This window comes from Phoxinus phoxinus (genome assembly GCF_949152265.1).
Source record: "Phoxinus phoxinus genome assembly, chromosome: 12".
NCBI lineage: Eukaryota > Metazoa > Chordata > Actinopteri > Cypriniformes > Leuciscidae > Phoxinus > Phoxinus phoxinus.
In genome coordinates, this window is record NC_136887.1 from 35,995,366 (window position 1) to 36,002,543 (window position 7,178).

At 42.1% G+C, this 7,178-nt stretch overlaps 1 protein-coding gene across 4 annotated transcripts in view; it reads left to right on the top strand.

Annotated features, from left to right (window-relative positions):
• Positions 1 to 279: 279 nt before the first annotated feature.
• Positions 280 to 7,178, top strand: part of slc2a9l2 (solute carrier family 2 member 9, like 2) — a 53,417-nt gene continuing 46,518 nt past the window's right edge. Inside the window, exon 1 of one of the 4 annotated variants that reach the window (XM_079630237.1) lies at positions 280 to 606. The gene's annotated coding sequence lies outside the window, so the exon portion shown is untranslated. Of the gene's footprint in view, positions 607 to 4,977; positions 5,064 to 7,178 lie in introns of those variants that run through there. The other 3 variants (XM_079630239.1, XM_079630238.1, XM_079630236.1) reach the window with 3 other exon arrangements.

Genomic DNA, 7,178 nt, shown 5'->3' on the forward strand with positions numbered 1-7,178 from the left:
GACGTCCACAAACACTCATACAGATGTTCTTTCCTCAGTATTCTGGTCTTTTTTTTCCAGTACAAATATCTAAACATTCATAAATAAAGATGCATTTACTGTAGAAAATGACATAAAAATGCATTAGAATTAAGTGAGTTTATGATTAAAACAAGAAGAAATATCTGCCTATTGGGTCAGGAAAATGCAATTCTAAATGAAAGCGATTTCTTTCTCATCCAATTGGCAGATCGTTTTTATTTAACACTATTTATTATTATTAATAATAATTATTCCAGCACAGTGGGTGACGTCAGCGTGAGCGTGACCACCTGCCGCGGAACTAAAGGGCGGGAAAGTGAGCGCATGACGGTCTCGAGCGCGTCAAAACACCGAATAATTAGCATTTAATAGTTGTTTAAACTGACAGGCGTCATTACAGGATCGGGAACTGGTCATAAGTAGCAGCGCTGTGGCTGTGTGGTGACACGGAACTGGTTAAACTACACCAGTAGAACACTGAGTCTAGCAAACATGTCGTTTACAAGCTCAAAGCTAATAGTAAGTAAAAAACGACCAAGATGCTCTTTACAAGACGCCGTGGTGGAGCTGTGAGGGTTTTCAAAGGTAAGACTCGGTTTTTGTTCCTTCATTAGTGACTTGATCTGAGGAAGAACTGAAGTGTCAGCAGAAATGTGTGCCGTCGTGTCAGATTTCAGCGTTTCTCCTGCAGGCCAGCAGAGGCCGCCATTACACGCGTGCGGGACCGTTAATCAGTACCTCTGGGCTAAATCATTTACTAAAAGTATATATGGAAAAAAATAGCATCTGTCTCGTTTTCCAGCACTAATATCTAGACATTCTTACATCAAGATTAATTTACTGGAGAAGAAGTAAAATTACAAGATATTAAAGTCTTGTTTAAAGAAAAATGTATAATGTACCCCATTGGGCGATATGTGTTCTTGTTTTAAGCACATACTCACTTCATTTTAATCTGTTTTTTATTAAACAAGTCTTAATATCTTCAGTTATTCTGCTTCTTCTCCAGTAAATGTGTCTTGATGTAAGAATGTTTAGATATTGGTGCTGGAAAGCGAGACAGAAACTCTGAGGAAGAACATCATTGACTTGAATTGTATAATAGTAACCTAAAGATATAGAATAGAACAATATTCCATATTTTCATGAGGTTTGTTTGTTTACATGTTTCTTCGGAGCGTGTTTATCCCAGATGTCCACCCTGGAGGATTGGGTCTGTAGTTTGTAAACTGTGAGGAAGTGGAGATACACTAACAATATGAAGTGAATTACAGTAATGAGACTCATGTGAGAGACAGACAGAGCAGATTTACTCTCACACACACACACACACACACACACACACACACACACGGAGAGAGGCTGACGGGTAACGGTGAGTTTCTGATGTTTACAGTAAATAAGAAACTGAGATCGAGTCAGTCAGTAGTAGGAGTGATATTATGAAAACCATAAAGTGTGTGTGTGTGTGTGTGTGTGTGTGATAAAGACCTCTGACACTCATGCTGTAGATATTGGCTTCATAAACATCATGTGTGTTTATGGCTCATTGCAGTGAGTGTTTGGCACAGGATATTAGCAGTAATCTGGTGCAGTGTTCCTGCTTTACACAGTACAGTGTGTACTCATTATTATTATTACATAATACAATATGTACTCATTATTATACAGTACAGTATATACTGATTAATGTTCTCTCTGCGTTCTGAAACGTTCTTCCTGTAACATTAATATAATGTTTGTTCAATGTTATCTGGTCGTTAATAATGTTCTTAATGTTATCACGAGTGCTGGGCAACGATTAATCGGAAAAATAAATACAAGTTTGTGTTTACATAATGTGTGTGTGTGTGTGTACTGTGTATGATTATTTAGTATTTATAACACACACATATGCATGTATATATTTAAGAAAAAAAGTGTTTTTTATGTATAAAATACTTAATATAAATTATGTATAAATACGGTATATGCATGCAAATATTTCTTTACATGCATGAGTGTGTATTTATATATATATATACAAAATAATCATACAGTACACACATATATTATGTAAACACAAACTTTTATCGGATGTGATTAATCGCAATAATTGTTGCACAGCACTAACATTATTTATACATTGTTCATGTAACGTTTATAAAACATTCAGAGAACGTTCAAAAGTAACATTCTCATAATGTTTGAAGAATGACACAATAACCTTCATATAAACACATTATAACATGTTTAAAGAACTGGATATTCTATCTAGAGAACGTTCAGAAATAATGTTTTCATAACTCAGTGTGTGTGTGTGTGTGTGTGTGTGTTAGTGTGTGTGTGTGTGTGTGAGAGAGAGAGAGAGAGTGTGTGTGTGTGTGTGTGTGTGTGTGTGTGTGTGTGTGTGTGTGAACGTGTGTGTGTGTGTTCAGCGTTGTGGATGTGTGTGTGTATGGGGTTTATTGAGATAAACCACTGACTGAAGTGTGTGTGTGTGTGTGTGTGTGAACGTGTGTGTGTGTGTGTGTGTGTGTGTGTGTGTGTGTGTGTGTGTGTGTGAACGTGTGTGTGTGTGTGTGTGTGTGGATGTGTGTGTGTGTGTATGGGGTTTATTGAGATAAACCGCTGGCGCTGACTGAAGTGTGTGTGTGTGTGTGTGTGTGTGTGTGTTATAGAGCCGGTAATCATGCGATTGCGCTGTGATCTGGAGATTAGATAACTCTCTCTATTAAACACATGCCGCCGCTCCAATCTTAAACTCGCACTGCTATTGGCTGATGAGTCGGCCCGTCTGATTGGCTGAAAAATATTTATTATTAGTTATTGAAAGGTTTGCAGATGCAGATTCACGTTCGGCTTATGTTCGGGTTGTGTCCGAGTGTGAGAGTTTAATAAAATGAGGAATATATAGCGGTTCATATGTATTCTCATGAATAGTAATAGAGTGCGCTGCGGAGTTACTGGTGTCCTGGTGTGTGTGGCGCGCGCACGGTCCCGGTGGACGGCCTTCCCCACGGCTGCTCAGCACTGACCCACACACAGCTCCTTATCTCCGAGACTCACCATATCTCGTCACCATAAACCCTCCGCTGACGCCAGGACCTCACATTACCCACAATTCTGCATATCTGGGAGTGTATAAATCATAACAGGGTTACTAGTGCAAATGTCTGCTCTTGATATCATTAATACGATTATTACTAGTAAAAAAGCCATTTTAGATTTCTGAAATTTCTGAAATTACTCTCCTAATTAATTATTGATATCATAAATAAAAAATGTAATATGTTGAAAGAAATACATTTACAGATATCAATAATTAACATTTCAACTAGTGAGCATTTAGTTCTTGATATCTAAATTCTTGATAGTTCACATTTGCACTAGTAACCATGTAATTATTGATATATTGATGATTATTTTCTGAGTATTGTATTTCTGACGTGTGCAGTAAGACATCAGCCTATGGTGAGAATACAATTACTAGAATTATAGTTTTTACTAGTTGATATCAAGAATGTGATTTCTGTGACTGATGACATCATTGTTAATATCAGGAATTAAAAAATTTTCACATCAAGCGTCTGGCAGGTCCGTCGCCTCGAGTCGCTGGCAGCACGTTCGGCTCTGCTCCGCTTTCCGGCGTTGCTCAAGGACCGATGCGTACTAGTCCGTTCAGACAACACGGCCACAGAAGCGTGCATCAACCGACAAGGTGGTCTACGCTCCCGCCATATGTCGCAACTCGCCCACCGTCTCCTCCTGTGGAGTCAGGAGCATCTGAGGTCGCTTCGAGCCATTCCCATCCCGGGAGAGCCGAACCGTGCAGCCGACGAGCTCTCAGACACTTCCCGGAGAGTGGAGACTCCACCCCCAGTCGGTTCAGCTGATTTGGGAACGGTTCGGCGAAGCACAGGTAGATCTGTTTGCCTCCCTAGACTCTTCCCATCGTCGCTTGTTTTATTCCCTGACCGAGGGGACCGTCGGCACAGATGCACAGGCCGTATGCGTCTCCCCCAGTGTGCCCGGTTGCTCAGCCCTCGTGATTGGCTAGGTGCTCCAGTGCATGATTCCCCCGTTGGCGACGCCCACATGTGTACTCCGCGGTAAGCCTCCTCCGAGCACGTGTTGTTCCTCGGCAAGACCCACTAACCATCTCGAGGTTGAAACGTTCCCCCCTGCATCCCGCTCTCGGGTCACATGCCTCCTCCGAGCACTAGGCGCTGTGTTACTCCACCTGGGATATGCCCCCCAGTGCACCGTGGTATTCTTGCGTTAAGCCTAGCCCTTCGTCCGTGCTGGTTTCAGGACAGGGAGCTCAGTCTTGCGCAGGGCACTGGAAGACAGCCGCTGTGGCGTGACTCGTAGTGACTGAACGAAAGGGAACGCCTGGGTTATGTGTGTGACCCTCGTTCCCTGAGGAACGTCCCTCTGCCACACCGCTGGACCGGCCTGGAGGTCAGTCTTGGCTCCTCAGTGGAAACATGATGCGAGATTCCCGGCGTCCCCCTTTTATACCCACGCGGTCGGGCGGAGTTACGCTATGCAAATTCCGCAGACCCATGCCATTGGCTCGCTCTAGAACTCGAAGGTGATTGGCTTCTAGGCGAAACCCCCATTTCCTCATTCAGTGACGGTTCACTCCGTTCCTCGGAGACGTTATTCTGCTTCTTCTCCAGTAAATGTAAGAATGTACATTTACATCAATTAATTTACATGTACATCAATAAATGATGTAAGAATGTTTCGATATTTGCACTGGAAAACAAGACAGAAACACTGAATAGAAACACACATTATGGCAGTGCAGGTAGAGTTGGATACGGTCAGGAAGATGATCTGAGGATTGAGGGGAAGAGGGTTCGGAGAATCACTGAGATCACAACGGGACGCGTAACATGACCAGTTTACTGCTGCTTTTGTTGGACTTCGTCCTGAGAGGTAAACACACACACACTCACACACACACACAGAGAGAGAGAGAGGTGTGTTTTTGAGCGAGTGAGATCTGCTGCTCATTCACTCCACGCTGAAGATCCAGACGAGCCGTTCGGGAGGTTTGTGCTCTTCAGTGTGTGTGTGTGTGTGTGTGTGTGTGTGTGTGTGTGTGTGTGTGTGTGTGTGTGTGTGTGTGAGAGAGAGAGAGAGTGTGTGTGTGTGTTTGTGTGTGTGTGTGTGTGTGAGAGAGAGAGAGAGAGAGAGTGTGTGTGTGTGTGTGTGTGTGTGTGTGTGTGTGTGTGTGTGTGTGTGTGTGTGTGTGTGTGAGTTAATCATTCAGTTAGAGTGACTCTGGCCTGTTCTCTCACACACTCTTTGCTGGTAAAACATGTCAAACTAAATGCAGTTTTAATGACGAGTTTCCTCATAAATGTTGGTGGACATGTTAAGATTACCATATCACTAAAGATTAGAGATTAGTACAAATTATTATGATTATTAAACACACAAAAAAAAAATGTCCTGATATTGTGAATGCAACAAAGATTATTAGAGTATCTTTAACAAATAAATGCTAATTCAGTCTTTTAACTTCTAAATGTCACATTTTAATCCAGTGTGTTACTTACCGGTATTAGTAAATAATTTCTAATCAGATTCTGTGAATGTTTTAAAGTAAAGGATGAAGAAGAGTGACGTGTGCTGGTCCTGTCACTGTTTATTAATGCATTCATTTATGACTGTTATGTTATCAGTGTTACGGTTAACTAGATGATGTGAACATTAAAATAAAAAAATTAAGTAAAATCTCTGGTTCTCAGTTAGTTTAAGTTAATGTACTCAAACTAAAACTGAATTAAAATGTAATAAATTAATAAAACCTATTTAGACTTTTTTTTAACTAACTAATAAAAGTTACAAAAACTTTTACTAAAATTAAAATGTATAAATACAAAAATAAAAACGAATAAAAAAAAATCATACATATTTTTACATCAACATCCATTAGTTTTCTTCTCCAATAACCCAGTCCACTCAGCACAATAATTACAAGATATCTCAAAACATAATTTGTAGGCTCATTAATATTATAGTTATGGATCGCCCAGGCCTGATACTCCGGGTTATGATCGAGCTCCTCCGGCAGCATCATGTCCTCTACATCTGCACAGAAACATTAGCAGTAGTGTTTGGACGTTTGTCTAACGTTGTTAAGATGTTGCTTCAGAACATTCAAGAGTAACGTTCCCATAATGTTTGAAGAACGATAAAACCGAATGTTTTAAATGTTTTAAAAAAGAGAAAACATCAAAACACTGGACGGCCAGAGAGAGCATTCAGAAATAATGTGTTCATCAGTGAACGGGATATATTTGTGTTCGCATTAAAGCCATAACACCAGCTCTGCTCATAACTGTCTGATGTTGAGCTCTGGTCCTGTGATCTGATTGGCTGGACTCGTCAACACCGCTGTTTGTGAGCTCTGGTCCTGTGATCTGATTGGCTGGACTCGTCAACACCGCTGTTTTTGAGTTCTGGTCCTGTGATCTGATTGGCTGGAGTCGTCAACACCGCTGTTTGTGAGCTCTAGTCCTGTTATCTGATTGGCTGGACTCGTCAGCACCGCTGTTTGTGAGTTCTGGTCCTGTGATCTGATTGGCTGGAGTCGTCAACACCGCTGTTTGTGAGCTCTGGTCCTGTGATCTGATTGGCTGGACTCGTCAACACCGCTGTTTGTGAGCTCTGGTCCTGTGATCTGATTGGCTGGACTCGTCAACACCGCTGTTTGTGAGCTCTGGTCCTGTGATCTGATTGGCTGGACTCGTCAACACCGCTGTTTGTGAGCTCTGGTCCTGTTATCTGATTGGCTGGACTCGTCAACACCGCTGTTTGTGAGCTCTGGTCCTGTGATCTGATTGGCTGGACTCGTCAACACCGCTGTTTGTGAGCTCTGGTCCTGTGATCTGATTGGCTGGACTCGTCAACACCGCTGTTTGTGAGCTTTGGTCCTGTGATCTGATTGGCTGGACTCGTCAACACCGCTGTTTGTGAGCTCTGGTCCTGTGATCTGATTGGCTGGACTCGTCAACACCGCTGTTTGTGAGCTCTGGTCCTGTGATCTGATTGGCTGGACTCGTCAACACCGCTGTTTGTGAGCTCTGGTCCTGTGATCTGATTGGCTGGACTCGTCAACACCGCTGTTTGTGAGCTTTGGTCCTGTGATCTGATTGGCT